Source organism: Hyperoodon ampullatus (genome assembly GCF_949752795.1).
Source record: "Hyperoodon ampullatus genome assembly, chromosome: 3".
NCBI classification, from domain to species: domain Eukaryota; kingdom Metazoa; phylum Chordata; class Mammalia; order Artiodactyla; family Ziphiidae; genus Hyperoodon; species Hyperoodon ampullatus.
The window spans coordinates 167580944-167602641 of NC_136916.1; the positions used below are offsets into that span (position 1 = coordinate 167580944).

At 53.9% G+C, this 21698-nt stretch overlaps 1 protein-coding gene across 2 annotated transcripts in view; it reads right to left on the reverse strand.

Annotated features, from left to right (window-relative positions):
- The window catches only part of CCDC88C (coiled-coil domain containing 88C), a gene marked incomplete at its 5' end in the record, with an annotated part of 125924 nt that overhangs the window by 75156 nt on the left and 29070 nt on the right, over positions 1-21698 (reverse strand). The gene's annotated exons all lie outside the window — the stretch shown is intronic.

Here is a 21698-nt window from a genome sequence, read left to right on the forward strand (position 1 = left end):
TAAATCCACTTCTAGCAAAAGGAAGGACTCCCAACCAGATGGGTCCATTCTGTCATGGAGTCCCTATCCAGCCTCAACACTAAACTCAAGTGCTCAGCCCAACTTCTAGAAGATCTCCTTCTTATCACTGTCCGAACAGCTACAGTTCCCTTTGAAGTCTTGGCTGGTTTCCTCTGCCATGGTCCAACTGTCTGGAGCGCCAGCCCTGTTTATCAGGGTGCTTGAAGAAGGGTGCACACATTTATGAAGGAGATACAGAATGAGAAATCATCTTGAAGGTCTCTGCCATAATGCAAAGTGGTATTTTTATGCTTATGATTAACTAAGCAAAAGACTGCTGGAAACATTGCTAGAAAATATTGCTGGAAAATCCATGTTTTCTCCTTCCAAAACTGGATGGTTAATTCTGTCTAATCAGTATTTTCTAATTTTCCCACAAGAAATATGTATCACTTGCACAACTAAGAAGTAATGTTTTATTAACAATGTTTCATTGATGTGTTCCTCTCAAAACATCATGGGCCTCCCAAAAGTTAATCCAAAATTTGGGGGCCAAAGATACCCCCAAGACCTTAACTGCTCCCCCCAAAGGACCACCAATCACATTTCCAGCAAAAACAGGCTCAGAGGTTTGAGTACCAAGGTCAGAGCTGGCCAGCAGAAATACAACATGAAACACATTAATTTCAAATGTTCTAGTAGTCACCTTAAAAAAGTAAAAAGAGGGCTTCCCTGGTGGCGAAGTGGTTGGGAGTCGGCCTGCTGATGCAGGGGACACAGGCTCGTGCCCAGGTCCGGGAGGATCCCACATGCCGCGGAGCGGCTGGGCCCGTGAGCCATGGCCGCTGAGCCTGCGCGTCCGGAGCCTGTGCTCCGCAACGGGAGAGGCCACAACAGTGAGAGGCCCGCATACCACAAAAAAAAAAAAAAAAAAAAGTAAAAAGAAACAAGTGACAACATACAAATAATATACTTTAATTAAAGCAACATTTCCAAAATATTGTTTCACCACATAACCAACATAAAACCATGAGTGAGACACTTCACATTCTTTTTTCACACTAAGTCTTTGAAATCCAGTGCGTAGTTGACACTCACAGCACATCGCCGTTCAGATGCTAAACTGTCGTTGGAAACATGATCTGAATAAGCAGAGTCGCAAACCAAAGTTCTTCCAAACACACTTAAAAATTTTCCAGTAACCGAATCCAGTATCAGCTTTTAAATCTAAACAAATTAGAAATTCACTTCCTCAGTCACACTAGCCACATCTGGAGGCCCCGCCAGCCACATGTGACATGCTAGCGGCTGCCAGGGCTCTGCAACACTGGTGACAAGGGGACTCCCTGAGGAAAGCTGAGCAAATGCGTCCCCTCGGGGCGGCGGGGCCTCCAGGGCGACAGGCCAGGCCCTCCGGCTACGTGAGGAGGCTGCTGACGAGGGGCCCCTCCTGCCTGGTACTCAGAACAGAAAGCCACTGTGGAGACCGCAGCTGACACACCGGCCGGCTGGGCGGGCACTGGTCACACCCCGGCCGGCTGCGGGAGTGGGGACGGAGCGAGGATGGAGAGCACAGGCCCCAAGGTGTGCTCTGTGCGGCCCCCAAATTTGCCAACAAGCCTTCCTGGTGCCACCAGGGCCTTTGCAAAGGCAGAAACAAAGCACACCGTCACATCCCGAGGCCAGGACGAGGCATAAGGGCACACACGAGCCTTGCGGCCTCTTGTCTCATCCCATCCTTGCGGCCTGATGGCAGGAGGGAAGAGTCAGGCTTGGGGTGCAGCCCTCCCAGAGACCCCTGCCCTCCACAGAGAACTGGGCTGCGGAGAGGCAGCAGCAGGGCGGGGGGTGGGTTTAAGCGCCGAGATCCAGAGCAGGTTTTGTACCCCCGTCCCCTCTCCTCCGTGCACCTGCTTTAGGTTTGTTCTGAGATCCTAGTATAAGATGCTGGGGAAACCCCAGATTTTCCTTTTCATAAACAAAACTGCACTAACTGCATCCTGGAGGGACCTCATTGCTAACCACTTTAAACAAACTAAAAGAAAAGTCACAAAAGTAGGTCAGAGCAGGGTGATGGTGCTTGGATTCTCCTGTAGCAAGGGGGTCGGGGCTAGAAAGCGCTTTGTAAAGTACAAGGGGAAAGAACCCACCTGACCCCCCGCCCCAGGCTGCAAATCCAAAACTTAGATCATATCGACTCTGAACTTCCTCCCAGGGCTGTCCTGACACAAACAAGGGCCTTACACCCGGGGGAGGGATGGGACGGGCAGGACACTCTCCAGGAAGCGTCTGGCACCTCGCACACAGTGTCAATAAGCCCAGAGACTCAGACTGCCCTCGGATTGACAGCTTCCTGATCTGGACCCTCCAGAGGCAACCTGGGTGGGGTGGGGGGCACACGGGGAGTGCAGAGGGGCCGTCTCGAGGCCGTGGCACTGGCTCCCAGGGGTCACGGGTGGAGAGAAGTGCTCAGAACAGAACCAGGAAGCCAAGTGGAAGGAAGACGCTCCCTTCCTATTGGAATTCTCTCATGACAAGTACAAACGTACCCAGTGGGGAAAATCCAGGACACAGGAGGGGGTGCCCCGGTCCAGGCTTCACAGGTGACAGAGCTCTGCTAGTGGCAGGAAGGACGATGCAGGAGGGGGAGGGCAGAGTCCAGAGGCACCAGGCCACGCGCAGAACCCACACGTGATTACAACTAAGCAAGTGGCCTGGGTGGTGGCAGGACCTCCCAGCCCCCCGAGAGTAAACGAGACCAGCACCCAGGCGCGTGGCTTCACTGAACCCACGACACCAAACGCTCGTCCCTGCCGGTGAGCACGGCGCCCCACATGTCAGGACCCAATATGGGGCCCAGGCTGTGATTCCCAGGTGGCTCCGGGGGTCACCTGGGCCCGCGCCATCCCTCCTGTCACCAGCCTTCACACAGGCCAGCGCTCCAGCCTAAATGTTTCTTCCCTCCCAAACTCCCTCAAACCTCACTCCTCCCAAGGAAGCTTTGAGGTTTCCCGAGTGCCTGCACGTTATGTGCAGGTGGTGCTAGGTCTTGAGATAACAAGATCTGGGGGCTCCGTCACTGCCCTCTGGAGGTGGGGCTCTGGGAGAGGCAGGGGGACAGGGGGAGGGAAGGCAGAGGCTGGGGGCCGCACAGAGGGAGCTGGGAGGGACCCCAGGACAAGCCTGGACGCCTCACTCCACCTGGTTTGTCCCTCGGGCCAGAGGTGACCTGCGGTTCCCGGGGCTTGCAGGTGAAGCTCATTTTCTGCGTGTCGCCCAGTTGCCTCCATCAAATTGTTCAGTCCCTGTGGGAGATGGGCCTCCTAATTCCTTTCTAGCCAGTCTCTATCCAGGACTTATAAATAGAGCACCCACGGAGCCATGGCAGTGAACGTCCTGGAAGCCCTCAGGTAAGCCGTGCTTTCTCCAGGACCTCCTCCCTTGGCTGAAACAGGAGGACTCAGCTCTGGCCCCCCCAAAACCGACCCCCTCAACTTACCTCTGAGAGTGTGTGTACCCCAAAGTCCTAGCAAGCTGTCTACTTCACCACAAAACTGTCAACAGCAGAATATTAAATGGAGGCTCTAAAACACCCACCTTCAAAATACAAATCCAAGTATGACGGGGTGTGTGTAAGGGAGAGGCACTTGAATACTTATGCCGCAAACTGGGGACTGGTTAGGTCATGGAAGGTACGGCCGCGATCCTGGGTAGGAAGAGGGCAAAGAATGCTGAAATGAATAAAAGGATGCCTAAGTGAATGTAGAAAAGTAAAGATATGCTAAAAAAGAAGAAACCCTCAAAGGAAATACACTAAAATGACAGAACTCTCTTTATTAGACTGATCAGGACAAGAGCAAGCTTTCCCAACATTTAAAAAAGATTCTGTAATGCGGTTCTAACACCTTCAATTATTTTAACCCTGTGGCACGGCTTCCCCCAAAGAATGTCAGCAGCATTTATTTACCAGATATTGAACCGTGAACGTGACAGATCCACTAAAAAAAAAAAAAAAAAAAAAAAGCCTTTCTCCTGAGACAATTCACAACGTATCCAACATGAACAACGATGTGGATTATTGGTTCTTTCAATCACCGCCCCCACCCCCCCAGTCAAACTGTATTCCAGCATCCCCCATCAGAAATTGCAAAGCCACCATCGGCCGGGAAGAAGAGATGCCAGCCAGGAGAACTGAGGGATGAGGGCAGAGGCTGGCTTACAGCCCTGGGCCCTGCGCTGGGACCTGAGGCAGGAGGCCCTGGGGGAAGGGGTAGGCTCTCAGCGCACCAGTCTCTGGAAAACGGAGGCCCAGGGATCCCAGAGAAGTTCACCCACCGCCTGAGGCAACGTAGGGGCCTCGCTGAAAAGGCTTAAAATCGTGCCAAGGCTCAGGTCAACCTTTGTGCATGCTCAAACAGAAAGGCCACTTTCTCCGCTGGTGGAAGAAAGGAAAGGTCCCGGAAAGTTGCAGGGTGGAAACACTCTGTGTGTCTGTGGCAAAGGTTATCTTCAGTTTCCATGGGAAACGCTGGGATTGTTGGATTAAGCACAATGATTTCACAACGAAATGGGAAGAAATCCTTTTCTCTTGCCAAATGAATTTTATGGCTCGAGGTTTTGCCAGGAAGGAAGAATGAATGCTGCTAAATGCCTTGAGTGTAGGTGCACGGAATGACCCTCCATGAGAGTTTGAAAAGGAGTTGTTAATATAGAGGGAATGAGAGGGAGATCCCAGAGAAGTTAAGACAAACACCCACACGAGGCATCCAGGAGGAAGATGATGCTCACGGTTGCCAAGGAGATCAGGATGGTCCAGACAGCAAAATGTGCAGTCCACACAGCCCAAGCAACACAGAGACCTATCCAATACTGAGAATCAGTAACACAAGTAATAACAGCTTTGAGTGCGCACCCAGCACACCTTTAAGTCTGGGGTTCAGATACTCAAAAACACATACGAGCGGCCTAGCTGTGAGCTGAGAACTCTCAGCTGGCGGAAAAGGCAGGGAGGTAGACCGTCACAGCACAAAAGGACAGGTGTCAGAGCAGCACAGCACGGGGGGCACTGCCAAACTCTGCCCAGGCAAGTCTGGGAAAACGTCTCAGAGGCAGCAGCGTCTAAGCTGGGCTGCGGAGAATGCTTAGAGTCCCACAGGTGAAGGAGAGAGCCAGGAAATGTATTAGCTGCTAAGTGTGGCCAGCAAGTCAAACCTTTGGTTACAGTGTACTGTACATACTCTGCATTTCCCACTGGGGCGCTCTTTCATCCTCACACGTCACGGGTCCCGATCACCACCAGTCAGAATCCTACCCATCCTCCGAAGCTCAGCAAAAATGTCACCTCCTCCATGAAGCCATCCTTGATGCCCTTAATCACATACGAGTTTCTTTCCCCTCAACTCCTCATGTTTCACCCGCCCACTTCTGTGGCACTTTCACCTTTTGCCTTGCCAGTGACTCCCCACGCACAGGCAGCAAAAAGCAGCTGAGTGACAGCTGACAAAATGAGACTGATCAGAAAATATTCCTCAAAGTTTATACTGAGTGAGGTTTTATTCTTTTTCAAGTCTCTTTTTTGGAAGTGGTGTCTTCTCTTTCTCACATGAACGAGGGGACCAAGTCCTGAAGACTAACGACTCTGCTGCACTACTACAAGTTACTTGACTCCCCTGTTAAGCTCCTTCCTATTTTACCCAGCCAAATCGGCCACCATGTGCCTGAGGATCCCACAGCTTGTAGATGTTAACCAAAGTTCAAAACATCTCGAAGTAAATTTGTAACGCTGGTTTGAATATGCCAGGCTTTCCAACTGTAAAATCCCAAATGTGGTAGTTTTATGAGCAAACAAAGCAAAGCAAGGGGAATTTAAAATTCCTCAACAGTAGACGTGACTCAGATGGGAAAGCCACCACACGTATTCCAATGTCCCCAGCGTCTATTCCAGCGCCCCCGAGAGAGGAGGATAGACTGCAGACCCCACGGCCGTAACTTTTCCAGAAACCGCACAGCTAAGGTTCAACACAGGTGAGGTGCCTCTGGGATTCTGAAAGGCTGAGACGCTCACACGGACAGACCTAGAAAGTCAGGAGCAGTATTCCTGGCAGTCTCTGCACACATCACAGGGCTTACACTCCTGCCACCGATTAGCACTCCTCCAGACTCCCACCTCGATTTGGCCAAGAGGGGCTCCTGAACTCCCTTCCACAACATCCTGGCCCAAACAGAAACACACACCCAAGTACAGGGAGGGTCCCCTCTCTTTCCTCCTCCCAACATCACGTGAGGGGGTCAGGACAAGAACCACTAGGATTTCCAATCGGAGGGAACCACAGCACAGCGCTGGGAACGGGGTTTAACGGCGGGATGCAGAGCGAGGGCCAGGTTGGGTGCTCTGGGCTGGTGAGCTTTCCCCGAGACCACAGACCGGGGCACTTTCTAGAGTTAACACTTGTCTCATACCTTCCCTAGTGACAGCCTGCTGCCTCCACCCCCAACCAATCATGCCTCCCTCGATGCTACCCCACCTGAGAGCAACGGGGACTAGACCCCCGAACGCAGCGACACAGCCCACGTTCTGCGATGTTACAGCCAGGAGAACGATTTTTTTAATTTAGCTGCTGAGCGGAGACGTAAGCCTGATGATTTATCCTCGTCCGCCTGTTCAGAGACGGGCCCACAGGCCACGTGCTCATGATTCCATCTGGACGAGGGGCTCTCGTTTCCGCCACGTTCCCTCCGACTGGGGCAGGAAGCCCCGGCGAAATGAGTGGGTAATGAAGTGCATTTATGTTAAGAGACTGTCACGTAAAGCTGCTGATAGACTCAGCCCATCTGTTCCACCTCGTTTCAATTAAGCCTGGGGTCCCCAGGGCTTGAAACCAGCTCAGGTCCGCACAAGCCTAGGAGCACCGGCTTCCCTAATGAGGCCACACCGAGTCTCAGAACCCAGTGATTGAGGGCCACCAACCTGGGCCATCTGCGGTTCCCAGATCGTCAGAAAACCCCCTACCCCTGAACACTTGGTGACTGCCTCTCCTCATGGCTGCGTTCACAGAAACAAACCAAGCCCAGCCTTTGTTCCCAGAGAGGAAAACAAATATTTCCTTTGAGCTGACCCAGGAGGAAGAGACGTGTGGGAAGGAACACCTGGAAGCTCAAACACCAAGTGAGGGCAAAGCTACTCGCTGTGTGACCTCAGGCAAGTCACAGTCCCTCTGTGAGCCACACCCTCGTCCTCCGTAACAGGAGGAGGACCATCTCTAGGGGATGTCTGGCTCCTTTAGAGGGAGGGTGGGATGAGGGTGCTGGCACAGAGAAGCACAGCACATCTTTATAGTTACTAACTCAGGGCTGCCAACTCTGAAAACAGCCACGCACCCACACGTCCCAGAAGAGCCAGGGGAAATCCACAGGGACGGGAGTGGAGGACAATTCAAATGTCCCCGAGAACGCCTGCCACCCTCCCTTTGGGTTGCTCTGATGCTAGGAAGCATCTGTGCTGAGTCCCTGGACCAAGGAAGGTGGTGGGGGCGGCTCCAGAAGCACGGGCAGGGTACCACATTCATCTCCTGAGAAGAACTTCTGCCCATAAATGGTGTCTCAGGAACCATTTTCCATGGTATATACAAGCCTCGTCACCAGCAGCTAAAGCTGGGCTCTAGGGAAGAACGTCTGCGGTGAGGCCACCAGCAAGCAGAGGGGCAGCGGGGCGATGGCAAGCTGGACCCACACCACCCCAGCCAACGGCAGAGAGTGGTGAGAATCGCACTCAAAACCAGCAGAGGGGGCTTCCCTGGTGGTCCAGTGGTTAAGAATCTGCCTTCCCATGCAGGGGACGCAGGTTCGATCCCTGGTCGGGGAACTAAGATCCCACATGCCGCAGGTCAACTAAGCCCACACGCCACAACTACAGAGCCCACGCGCTCTGGAGCCTGTGCGCCGCAACTACTGAGCCCGCATGTCACAACGAAAGGTCCCACATGCCGCAACTAAGACCCGACACAGCCAAAAATAAACAAATAAAGATTTTAAAAAAGAAAAAATAAAACCGGTAGAGCCTTATAGATTATCTACGGAACACAGAAACTGAGGGCTGGCGAGGAACATCACAGGGGTGTAGCGTCCCCATTTGGGTCTATAAAGCCAGGATTTCTCAGCTCTGCCCTGGGGCTCCTTTCCTCTGCCCCAAGGAGCTCACTTCTATTCAACAGTGTCTACTGAGGGCCTACTACACGCCATGACCAGGCTGCAGTGGGGATCTGGGGGAGGGAGAAGAAGGATTTAGAGGTTTAGGCAGGATGGGGAGGGAGGGTGGTCCTATCCTCACACTTCAATGCCCAGAGGGGCTCAGGGCTGCCCTGTCCTCTCTTCCCAGCAAAACAGCAGCATCCGTGCTTGGGGTTGATGCGAAGACCCTATTTTATGGTGGTGAGGGATCCGGAAGCTACAAATCAGCAGCTGTAGAGTTCCCTTCCTTGGGCCTCTTGCAAAAGTTAACATTTTTGTTGATGGGCAGAGGGAGGGCACGGGGCTCACAGCCGGCACCACCGTTAGGCCAGAGCGCCATGTGCGGGGTCACAGCAGGGTGGGGACACCCGTCATGCGGGGCTGGTGGAGCCACCAACACCACCAGGTCCATGGGACCCATCCCACTCCCCCGCACCCTCGCCAGGTGGCGGCTCTAGGCTGGTTTCCTGGCACCGTCTGCCCTGGGCATGCCCACAGAGCTCAGCGGGAGAGGGGCGGCCGTCCCCCGTCCCAGCAAGCAGCTGGGCTGGGGATCGTGCGTCTCTGCAGCCACTGTGCCCCACTCTGCTCCACCCACCACTCAGGGCAGGGCAGGACCGGGGCGGGCGGTACGCCCCGGCAGCCCTTACCCACTACCAGACGGTGCTGCACCAGTTCCCTCACTCCCGGGGGACACGGGGGTGCAGAGTGTGCGTGGGCGCATCAGCGGCAGGTGGCAGCCTGCCAGGACCTGTGAGGGCAGGGAGAGGCAGGCAGGGAAGCCAGGCCACCGCTGCCACCTCAGGGCATGAGCATCGCAGGCCTCGGGGCATCACTGCTCCCGAGTCAGCCGGGCCTGACGCCCATCGCCCCAGGGCAGGGGGCTGGCGGGCAGGGAGAGCCGAAGGGTAGCCGTTCACTCTGTTAATTACACCACGGTATTTCCTGGGCACCTACTGGGGGTCAGGTGGTGTGCTGGTCAGGTGGTGGTGGCAGAATACATAGACAAGATCTCTGTCCTCCAATCTAGGAAATGCAGACAGACAGACAAGCTCAACAAAACCGAGAGGGAGCAGTGAGGGTGTCCAGGGTGTGTGCATGGGGCGGGGCCCTGCCCTCGGGGAACCCACAGCCTGGCAGGGGATGGGCCTGCTGGCAAGCCTGGTGCCGTAACAGAGCGGAAGTGAGGCATCTGAGCCGGGGGATGATGGGAGCACACAGGAGGACTAATCCAGAAAGGCTTCCAGGAGGAGGGAGCGCTTGGCTGAGATGGAAACAAAGAGCAGGTGCCGTCCAGGTGGCAACAAAGGCAAAGGAAGTAACAGAAGACCCTCCCCCACCCTGTGTCTCCCCCCACCCCACCCCCACCCACTGCAGCCCCAGAATGGAGAAAGAGAAGCCCTGCACAGGGAGCTGGGGCCTGGCACCCGCTCTGTGCTTATCTCCACAGTGGCAGCAGTGGCTCTGGAGTCCCCTCGCCAGGTCCACCGCCAGCTTATCACTGCTTCAACCCCCCCAGGTGGCTGGGCAGGGGGGTATCACACCCAACCCACAGGAGCGCCTGGCATGTAATTAGGCCCCCAATGGATGCTGTCCCAGACACGCTCAGGGAGAATAAGCACGCCTGCCTCCTCCTGCCTCAGGGGCCCCAACTTAGAACAGCCCTGCGGTGCACACATGCAGGAGGCCTGCAGTGACTAGAAAGCGAAACCCATAACGAGACGGCCACGGCTACTGGGGTGCAGGGGCTTGTCCTGGAGATCCCCAGGCCCAGGGAAATCCTCCCCACCCCTGGGCTCAACCACACCCCATTCCTGCTCTATCCCTCGGGGCTTAGGGCCAGGCAGGAGGAGGGGTTGAGCAGGAACATCTCAATGTCCCTCCTTTGCTCTTGCTTTCTCTCTTTCCCCTCTGGTCTCAAGAGGAAAAGCACACCCACGACAGTTTCTACTGCGAAGGGTGGCAGAGGTTTCAACTCTGAAGGGCTGGCGGGATGCTAGGCTGAGAGTTCTCAGCGCAGGTCTTGGCTCCAGGGGCAAAGTGTGCAAGGTTGATTAGCGATCCCTGCCTTGGGCACAGCAACAGAACTTGAGCCTCAGAGAATGGTAAAGGCTGGAGAAGTGGGTCAAGTTCCGTGGGAGCACTGGGGGAGCAGCGAAGTCTCCGTGGCGGATAAGGGAGCGAGGTGAGACCGTATTACTGCTTCCCTCGCCCCCGCGTGCCCCTCCGAAAAAGCTGCCGGCGAAACAGGTGGTGCAAGCAAACAAATCCTGCAAACCAGTCACTTCTCGTCATCATGGGAGTTTGCCAACAAATGGTCAGACTTCACCCAGAGAGCAAGAAACTCTGGAAGGTTCTTTCATTCTGTCACCAAGAACTTATTCTATAGCAGGAAACTGGGGGAGGGCAATTCAGGACACAGCTGAAAAACTGGGGAGGAGAAAGGTTAAGAAACAAGTTTGTAATAACTACCATCTCAGCAGGAAGTGAAAATCTCAACAGATGGTATCGACTTCAAGGCAGCTGTACACGCTGGGGGGGTGGGCACCTGATGCAATCCTCTCCACCCCTCCACCCACCTCCAGCGCCTCCTTCCCTGCCCAAACCCTTTGGCTGGAAATAATCACTTCATCTGTGCCCCCTGAGCCCCAGCGCAGTGTACCCCATGTTCGAGGTGACTGGGAACCTTGGGTTCCGGGGGTAGGCACTGTAGCGTGCTCACTTCTGAATCCTTGCCCACCCCGGCCTCTGCATGTGCTGCCCGCAACAGACGCGCTCGCCAGCTGCTGGCTAAACCGAACCAACTGACCACAGGGAGGAAGGGTCTCAACTGAACACGCCCTCCCCCTGCTAGAGTGCAAAGAACACTTGCTTTTGAACGATGCTAAAGCAGAGCCTGGGCTCCACACTTTGTATTATCTCATTTAATCCTAACTGGCAGGGGGTACACCTGGCCCACTAGGATTTGCCAACACAAGATGCACTTGATCAAATGTTTTTGATTGCTGGGGATGCCATAGTAAATGAGGGAGATAAAGAGGTAAATGAAAAGGTCATACGATGTGCCAGGAAGTAAGAAGTGCTAAGAAGAAAAATAAGGGTAGGACGACCCAAGAGTGAAGGAAAATAAAGCTATTACAGACAGGTGGTCAAAGAGGGTCCTCCGATTAAGCAACAGCTGAACAAACGCAAGTGGAGAGAGAGAGAGAGAGCATGCCAGGCGGACATGTGGAATAAGAGACTTACAGGCAGAGGGGACAGCAAATGGGAAGGTGGCTAGAACATGCTGTGCAGTCCCACTGAGACCGACACTGGTGGTGGCCCAGCCTAACCAGAGCCAGCAGTGCAGTGGTCCTCACGGTCTGACAGCCCATTCTGAAGCCTTGGGAGGCACAAGGAGTGCTCACACGAGTAACTCACCACGACATCAGGGGTTAGAAAGAGGGTTTAAGCTTGGGTGTCAGGCACAGGTGATTGGTAGCGGTATCTGGAGTGCTGTGTTAAGAAGGATTCTGAGGCCAGGTCTGGGCTCAGAGGCAGAGGGTGCGATGATTGATTAGTGATGTCTGCCTGAGCCAGGACTTAAGCGGCTGCGGCACACCCTTGTGTAACCCAGCGTGATAAGCACTGTAACAGGGTATAAAACTGTGAAGGGATGTGAGGGAGGGAACAGTAATCCTCTGCCACTAGTTATAAACACGAGACCTGAACTTCCTCTGCTAAACCAGCTTCACTTTCCAAGTCTTCTTACCAGGCTGCAGGCTCCCCAGGGTAGACACTTGGACTATCTCCCTCCCCACTGCCCCCCCAGGGCCTGGCACACGCAGGGGCTCACTTGGCATTTGTCAGATGAGCTAATGAAGGGCCACGAGCCCCAGGCTGGTGTGTGTGTTCACGAGGTGAAGACCTTGAATGTGGATCCTGTAGGACAGAGGAAGAAACAGTGTCCCACAGTTAGATCACTGGGCCCTACGGCATGAGGCTCTGATCCGAGGACCAGAAAAAAAAAAAAAGCCCCCCTTTCTTTCTTTCATTTTTTAAAAAACTTTATCCTCTTTATTTAAAAAAATTTTTTTATTGTAGTTGATTTACAATGTTGTGCCCATCTCTGCTGTACAGCAAAGTGACTCAGTTATACACATATAAACATTTTTTTTCATATTCTTTTCCATTATGGTTTATCACAGGGTATTGAATATAGTTCCCTGCGCTCTACAGTAGGATCTTGTTGTTTATCCATCCTATACATTGGTATACTAGTTTACATCTGCTAACTTTCATTCTCTAAAAAAAAGAAAAGGGCAGCTTTTCTTCAGATGTGAGCAAGGTGGGTGTGAGGACCACCAGATTTAAAGAACATTTCAGAAGAGGCAGGAGAACTAAGGCACGCAGACCTGCCCCAGCACCTGGTCACAAGGCAGACCAGCGGCCCGGCCTCCCGCAGGGCCAGCTGAGAGCCCACACTTCGAGCAAATACAGGCACCCTCACCAGCTGTTCCTGAGCCCGAACTGAGCAGGATGACAGTCTGTGCCCACCTTGCCACTGCAGCAGGTGGACTCTTCCAGGCTAAGCCAAAGAAAATTAAAGGCTCACCTCTGCACATTAAGTGAGCACACAGTAACATGGAGGCTCTGTTAGGCATGGGGTGGGGGCGTGTGTGAGGAACATCTCACTCTGGTCCAACCCTTTCCAGTGTGTCCACACCATCTTGTGTCCAGTGGGGCAGGTGCTTGAACTGTGACACAGGAATAAACTGAGATGCACAGTTGGGCCTTAGGTCACATGGCTAGTGATGACCAAGCCGGGGCTGGAACCTAGGGAGTTCACAGCAAGGTTGGCGAGAAGAGACGTGAACCCAGTGAGCTTGCAGCCCATGGGCATCCTCAGAAGGGACCCCAAGGTGTTGGGAGGTGGAGTGGTCCCCGCAGGCTGCAGTGGCCAGGAAAGGCTTCACAGGTCACTCAGGCCCCGGGAGAGGCTGTCAATAAACACGTCAGGCTTCTCGCCCTGAGCAACTTGTCCTGCCCTCTCAGAGCCTCAAAATACCTAAGTGCTTCTCTTAGGGCATTTGTGCAGCTGGCTTTGGGGGCTACCTTATTTGCATCTGGTTCCTCAGACTCAGCCACAGTCCTCTGTGTTCCCACAAACTGCCTCAATCTTACATTCACTTGTTCATTCCTCCATACATTCAGCAGGCACTTACTTGTTAAAACAAGCCCGGGTCTACTCTGGGCAGTGCACTAGGAGCTGGGGGTGTGATGGCGAGCGAAAGCAGATGGGATCTCTGCCCGCCTGGAACTCAGACTTGTGGTGGAGATGGGCATTTGTCAACCACGCCCACTATCAAGCGCAGAGTCAGGAACGGGGCTCTCATCGGGCATGGGACAAGCTCTAAATACACGTTCCCTGAATGAATGCAAAGGAGAGAAGGAACGCTGGAAAGCTGGCAACCGGGCATCATAAATCCCCAGGAGCAGAGAGGAAAGATGCAGAAAAGCAGGATGTGCTGTGCCTCCCAGCTGGGGCCACGAGCCCGGGGTAAGATGGTGGCAGCAGGATAAGCCACGGCGCTGGCTCAGGCCACGGCTGACGGCCCACAGACACGCCAGGCCTGCCGAGGTAGGAAAGGCCTCTTCTGCCGATGGTCATGCTGCCACTACCCTGGCCACTCAGACCCAGGAAAGCAAGGCCGAACGCGGCCGGACACGGTAGAGAACTGCTCCGAGCAGGCCTGGCTCTGGCTGCAGCTCCACGCACACATAAGCTGCCCCCTCTGTCGCTCGCCACACACCAGCACGGCCGCCAGCCCCCCTGCAAAGAGCGGCTCTCACCCTGTGTCCACCGAGACAGTTTGCTAAAGAAAAAAAAAATAAACAGAAGCTACAATAAAGCTCCCCCATCAGAAAAAGCAAGCTCATCTCATCTCACACTGTCCGCAGAGCTGAGGAGTCGCAGTGAACAGGGAGCGACAGAAGCATCAGGCCGGGAGGGGCATCTTCAACATGGGCAGATGTGTCGTGGAGGCCGCAAGTCCGTTCCGGGAAAGTGAGGCCGCTGCAGGGGGCAGGCCTCGAGGGCCTTCACGGCTCTGCAGTGGAGCCTGCCGTGAAAATTACACTCCGAGCAAGTGAGCGTCTGGGGCACGCGGCACTGGACGGCTGACCATCTCTGCCGCTTTACCTCTGCTGTCGCAGGCCCGGTTCCCAACTTGCAGATCTAGTGGCGTTCACAGGAGTTAGGTGACCTGCCCAGGTCACCTGCAGGGGGGTGGAGCCCGGGACCCGGTGCCGGCTCCTCGGAGTCCAGGTGCCAATTGAAGGTGCTACTGGCCTTTTGAATCCACAGGACTCAGGGTGCAATCATTACGCACTCACGGTGCTCAGAGCCACGGGGGCGGGGTGGTGACATGCTATATCCCTGAGAATTACATTCATCTGTGAGCCACGAAGACATGGGAATAGGGACTTACCCAGGGTTCAAGCTATTAGAAGACCAGCATAACTGATTCACTTTGTTATAAAGCAGAAACTAATATACCATTGTGAAGCAATTATACTCCAATAAAGTTGTAAAAAAAAAAAAAAAAAGAGTAACCAAGTGCAGTGATCAGACACGGTTTCAGCCTATTTACCCAGGGACTCCACAGCTTTGGAGGCAGCAACCATGCCCATTTGTTACTATCTGCAAAATGATGTACACCAAATATGGGCTTTCTGTAAACAGATTAAAGAGTAATAAGGTGGTCCCATCAGCATAAAAAAAAAAAAAAAAAAAGACCAGCAGACCACGAGACCCTACCCCCCACCCCAGGGTGTCAGGGACCTGGGCGCTGCTCTGCACTCCAGGCAGCAGGAAGGGGGAAGGAGGAAAGGCATGCTGCCACCTCCTCTTAGGAAGGATTCTCAGAAGCAGCGCTCAACACTGCCACTTCCGTGTCCCTCGGCGGCGTGGCCATGCCCAGCTGGAGGGGAGGCTGGGGGCTCCTTTATTAAGGAAGAAGGAGCGCGTGAACAGGAGCAAGGGAGTGGTCTGCCACAGAAGAGGAGATAAAACGTGACCTCTGGCCTTGTGGAAATAACCATCGCGTTAGAAAGATACACACATGTGGAACCGATTAGTGGGTGAGGCCATATATAACAAGGCACCGATTGTGGGACACAGATAGGAAGCAAGCGGCTAAGGGAGAGCAAAGCCACAAGCCGGCCGCGGTCATTCCAGCCAGCAGGCACCGTGCAGGAGGGAGGCCTGGGCCGGACAAAAGCAGGGAGTGGGGGGTAGGGCAGGACAGCAGTGGGAACGTAGGCTCCGCCCCAGCCCAGCGAATACTGGGCCATCACAGCCTTTGCTAAAACGAGTTGGGGTGGGAGTGGGGGAGTGCTGGACCCGACAGGCACAGAACTGGGTTAATTATTCATCGTAATCCCTGGCTCCTGACATTCACCTGTAGTCACACATGACTCACTTTCACTTAGTTTTTTTTTCACAACGTACTAACCACCTGCAAACCCACCCCCCCCAGCAAAGGCTGGGACCTCGACAATAACCTACATCTAACCAGACGGTGCCCCATTCCACACCCAGACCCCTCCCATCCCAGATACCACCAACCTCAATCAGAAGTGCACATTCCCCTGCCTTTTTTTTTTTTTTTTTTTACAGTTTTACTGCATCTGTAAAATGTTTCTAAAAAGCACATTTGTTTTAGTTACTTTTGACTTTATCAGAAAAGGATTAGCGCTGTAGGTAATCTTTGGGAGCACATCCTCTTTTTACCTAATATTTACGACACTGCTAAAATTCATCTACATCGTTGCGTGCCACTGCAGTTAATCTGTCTGGACAGCTGTATAATATTCCATTGTACGGTCACGTCTCAGCGTATTCATCCATTCCCCCACTGACGGGGATCTGGGCTGCTTCCAGCCTTTTGCTGTTGTGCACAGCAACGCTGTGAACACTCCTGTACAAGTCTCCCGGAGTCCACGCACAGGAGTTTCTCTCCAGTATACACGTAGGCGTGAAATCAGCTGGGCCGGAGGGCATGTGGATGTTGAGCTTTAGGCTTTAATGCCAGACTTTTCCAAAGTGCCTGCACCGATTTGCACGCCCTCCGCAGTGGATGAGAAACACTGCAGTGATCACTGGCCACACACTAGCCACCAAGACCTTTGATCCGTCCCAACTCCCTGGGTCGGCGCCTCCTTCACAGGGAGCAAACGATGACCCAGCATCACAAACTAGTCTGTGCGAGAGCCGGCTCCTGGCCCCCAGCCAACGTGACTCTAAAACCTGGTGTCCCTCCCGCCAAGGCCTCCCACTCAACAGGCCAATTCTTGCCGGAGGGAGAGGGTTGGAAGGGCAAGGATGACATTGCAGTCAGAGGATTACATCAAGAAGTGCATCCCAGGGCTTCCCTGGTGGCGCAGTGGTTGAGAGCCCGCCTGCTGATGCAGGGGACACGGGTTCGTGCCCCGGTCCGGGAAGATCCCACATGCCGCAGAGCAGCCGGGCCCGTGAGCCATGGCCGCTGAGCCTGCGCATCCGGAGCCTGTGCTCCGCAACGGGAGAGGCCACAGCAGTGAGAGGCCCGCGTACCGCAAAAAAGAAAAAAAAAAGAAGTACATCCCAGTAGGGTCAAGCTTGGGGTCAAGGGCTGAAACACAGACACCCCAGGACAGTCTGAGTACCGAATCTGGCCTTTGTCTCTGGGGGCCCACGGGACGAGCCACTGCGAAGTCTGACCCGGCCTCCCGTGGCCAGCATTTCCTCAGTCCGTCATTCACTGCCCCTGACTCCTCATCTCCTCGCGTTAAGCCCACATGAGCAGGATGGGACAGTGCCCCAGAGAGGACTCCGTGAGCTCACCTCCTTCCACTCCATTCCAGCACCTCCTCTCCTAGGCGCCAGGTGCCAGCGGTGGCCTCCCATGGCCAGGTCTGTACCTGCACCGGCACCTGGGCTTCCCACTGGAGTGCCTGACTCCTTCCCCATTTCCAGTGGGCCTGTCTGAAACCAACATAAAAAAAAAAAATCAACTTTCTCTGCCTGTAAGAAGTTTAATTAGTGGAGAAAGAGTTTACCCTGAGAACAGGATGAGAAAACTTAAGTAAAGGCAAAGGTGTTTGGGGTTGAACATAGGTGTTACAGTCTCTTAAAAGGGAGTGAGATGCTGGGGCCTGAACAAACCCACTGTGAGAAAGCACCTCCGTGCTACGGGACCCGCACCTAAAAGGACCCGCGCCTCCCAGCTTCCAGTTGATCTTGAGAGTGGCAGGGCCCCTGCCCCACAGCATTCATTCCCTCATATGTGTTTTGTCTCCATACAGAGATGCTCAATAAATGTTTATCCAATAAAAACAAAACTCACATTACCATTTATGCAAGAGTACCCAAAACCTTTGTAAAATGTTATTGAGAGAACTCTCGTCACGTTGGGGTGGTTGAATGTACTATCACTTTTCAGAAAACGCTACACAAAGGAGCACATCAGTTTCAACAAGCCGGAGGAAGAAGCAAGGCCACAGAGCAAAGTGCTGGCACGTCAGCCAGACGTGCATCTCTAAGCAGGTTAAAGCAGTTTTACGGAAGAGCACCAAAAATTATACACACAAAGTTTTCAGTAGAATCTTATACGTTCTTAAACACTGTTAACATGAAAATTTTCAGATGTAAATAAAAGGAGAGACAACAGTAAAATAAACCCCCACGTACCCAGCATGCCAATTCAACAATGTGCAAGATTTGCTTCATCCATCTTTCTTCCCTTTGTTATAAAACAAACAAAAAAATTTAAAGCAAACTCCAGCACCTTGTCATCTCACGCCTCCATCTGAAGGCATCTCTAAAGAATACTGGTGTTTTCTTACATAACCACAATTACATGCTGTGAAATTTTTTCCCCTACGTGCTTATTAAAATGAAGCACTCTGAACGTTTTTTTGGAGGACAGCCCAGAAGTGGGAGAGAGAGAAGGGTAGCGGGCAGAGCATGGATACAGGATTCCTGCCGGTGAACCTGCAGAGGCTCCAGGCAGCGCTTCTGACTTGCACCCCACCCCCCACCCCCGCCCCGAGCAAGTCTCTGTGCCTCCAACCACTGGCCAAGGAGACTGTGAAATTGGGGGAATGACGACACACAAGGGTGGAGTAACGTGGTTGGTGGAAACATCAAGCAACTCCTGTAAGGGCCAAACTGACTCCTCATCCTGCAAGAAACATGAGCTAAAAACGGGGACGTGAAGCAGCGTGTGCCTTGATCCACCCTTTGTTTAACCCGCTGACAGCAGCTACTTGCATCACGGAACACGCCACACCTGCATCACACAATGGCTCCCCGAGAGGCACTGGTTGGGTGGAAGCTAAGGGTGCAGAGGCTACTCTGTGGGGAGCCTGTCCTGTGAAGGGGGCTGTGACCCACCAGACGCATCACACGCTACCCAAGGGACCACAAGGGCTACAAACCCCAAGTCTCAACACCACCAGAGCACAGGTGCTGGGCAAAGGGCAGGTGGGACAAACCGGCTGGCAAACGTTGGGAAAAACCTCTGGGGTCTAGGATTTTGTCTTCTCTGCATTCTCAGTGCCCAGAAAGTCACCCATTCTTCCTGCTCCTGACAAAAAGTACTTTCAGACCTGACACACTGAGAGAGTTGAGGGTGGCAGCTTTTGCACTTTCTGCCCACAGCCTTGGTGAGAGCCCTCATGGAGGGATGTCAGAACTGTCTTCCATCCAAATCAGGCCTTTCCTGCAAGACCCAGCTCACTCCTCTCTCCTGTCAAAGCCCATATCCCTGCCTCCATCCTGATTCCTTCTATGGTGTATTTTCTGAATGGCCCAGTCTGGTACTTTCTCCTCACTGCTTCACGCCTGTACGTCTGGCCTCTTGCGAGGATGGGCTCTTCGGTGTCGGGGCAGCGGGAAGACCGTTGGGTTGGGAGCAGCAGCCTTAGGCTCCGGTTCCAGACCCAACACCAAACACGGAGACAAGTCACAGCTTCTCTGGGCCTCAGTTTCTTCATCTGTAAAATCAGAGATGACACACACTGTGCAGGGAACACTGCTCCCCTCCTCGTCTCGCCTGCGTGGCAGACATCGCTAATCGATTAAAGCACTCTTGCCCACAGATCCAGGGCAAGGCCTCCTAGCTCTTCTCAACACAGCACTCTGAGCAGCCACAACTAATCCATCTGCACCCAAGAGATGCCATCTAAACCCACCTGCCATTCCCTGGACTAGATGGTTTCTAAGGACACCATAAACATGGTGGTCCCGCGACACAGCACCTAGGAGAAGACTATACAAAGAGTGGGAACAGTTAATTCTTCCCCAGAGTATCTGGACTCTGAATTGGTTGTTAGGAATGAAGGCCTTTACAAAGCTGTGTCATCTCCAGCCCAGCCTCCACTGTATCCTGCGGTGTCTTAACCCTGAGCTCCTCCAGAGCCGGGAGGACGTCTGCTCATCTCTCCATCCCTCCTGGGGGCCCAGGGCCGAGCTGATCCATGCTGGGCCCCAAGGAAGCCAACCAGCAGGTGAGAGAGAGAAGAAGGGAAAAGACACAGCCCCCACAGTTGGGGAATAAAACCAAGTCTAACTTCAGTCTGAGAAGTGGGTGAAAGCATGAGCGGGTGGCCCCGGGGTCCCAGACTGTCTGGTGTTCTACAGAAAACTCAAGGGGAGACCACAGCTTTCCTGGACACGAGGCACAGACTCAACCACACCCTCCAAACCTGGCCCTGCCACCAGGTTTAAATCCTAACCTGTACCCACTCAGGACGCGCGGCATCATCCTGACCGTACCTCTGTGGCACAGGCCTATGGTCACCCCCAACTGCTCCAGGAGGGAAGGAGGCCCTCACTCCTGAAGTCGCCTCCCTTGTCCCCCGCAAGGCTGGGGCTGTCCTCCCTCCTCGCAGCCCCTCCAGGCACTGACCGCAGCCTCGGAGGTAAGGTGAGATTCTGGCTGAAGACCCCAGGGGATCTGGCTCCCATGCTCCGCTGCGTCCCCTTCTCAGCACCTGTCAGGCTCCCAAGCCCCAGGGCCTTCCTGCCAAAGCAAGTAAAAAGCTTACAAGCCCACAGCTGCCTGTAGGAGCCCCTTCTCCTCACCATCAGCTGCAGAGCTGGAGACGGGGTGACTGGCTCTGCCAGGCCCCTGCGCCTGGAGCAGTCTGCTGGACAGAGAGGCCCATCTCCCAGGGAGTCTATTTAAGGGCCAGGCCTGGCCTGCTCCAGTGGGGGTCGGGCCAGGAACTTCAGGGGGCGCCAGTGGGCCCCAGGCAAGACCGGCTTTGTTCGATGGAGCGAGCCCTCCTCCCCACTTGGAGGAAAGGGGAGGCCCTCCCTCCTTCTGCTTGCCCACTCGAGTGTTAAGAAACAGGAGAGGTGACAAGCCAGGGCCATTCGGCCTCCTCAAAGGTCCGCCGGTGACTTATTAAGCCGCCCCATCCTTATTCGCCCAGGATGCCCGTGGAGGTATCGGTTTACTTGGTAAAACCAGTTCTTGCTGCTTAAGGACGGTGTGGGGCTTGGTGAATGGCAGTGGGAAACCGGACACCCCTGGGAACAGCGCTGTTCTCGGGGAAACGAAGCGCTGGGAAAAGACACAAGCATTCCCACAGATTGTAAACCATTTTATTGTCCGCTGCGTGCTGGGGCAGGGAGGAGTCGCCAACAGAGAGGGCTGTACCATCGGAATGCGGCCACATCAGACTTCATGAGGCCCATTTTCCCGAGAGTGAGGCAAACCAATTTATCTGTGCGTGTAACCTTTTCCAGTAACAGGTGATGCTGTGAAACCTGCAGAAAGGCAGCATCCCTCTGTCTCCACTATGAAGGCCAATTCTGCGTCCGTGTGAGGGAAAGGCCTTCTGGGGACCAGGCGCCCTGTGCATCCTGGGAAGACATCCTCAGGGCACCACACTTGGGGGACCGTGGCACCCTATGCATCCTGGGAAGGCATTCAGAGGGCATCACACCTGGGGACCACGTGCACTGGTGCGTCCAGTAAGACTGAAGTGAGAGAATCAATGCATCAAAATCCACGCCACGAGGATCATCCAAATATTCTCAGGAGAAAAGACCCTGACTTTCACTATTGTGCTGTGAACCGTGCACTAGCACAAGGAAAAAGGCAGCTGACTATCCCCCCACCATCAGCCACTCTCTCCTGCACTGCTGGACTCTGGGCCCTGAGGTCCTCACTTCCCTGGTCCTGACAGCTCCCAGGTGGACCCAGGCCCACTGGCACACCCTTGGTCACCAGAGGAGGACATGTGGCTGCATCTGATGCTCTGAATCCTGCCCCTCAAATCCACAGCATGAGGGTGGCTCTTAGGTCACCATCCACCCAGCATCAAAGGACAATATAGTCCCTACTCTCTACAGACAAATTTTTTCTTTGTTTTCTTTCAAAGTAACATCTCCCCGTAAAGCAACGCAACGTGATCACTTAGACCCCCATGAGCCTTTT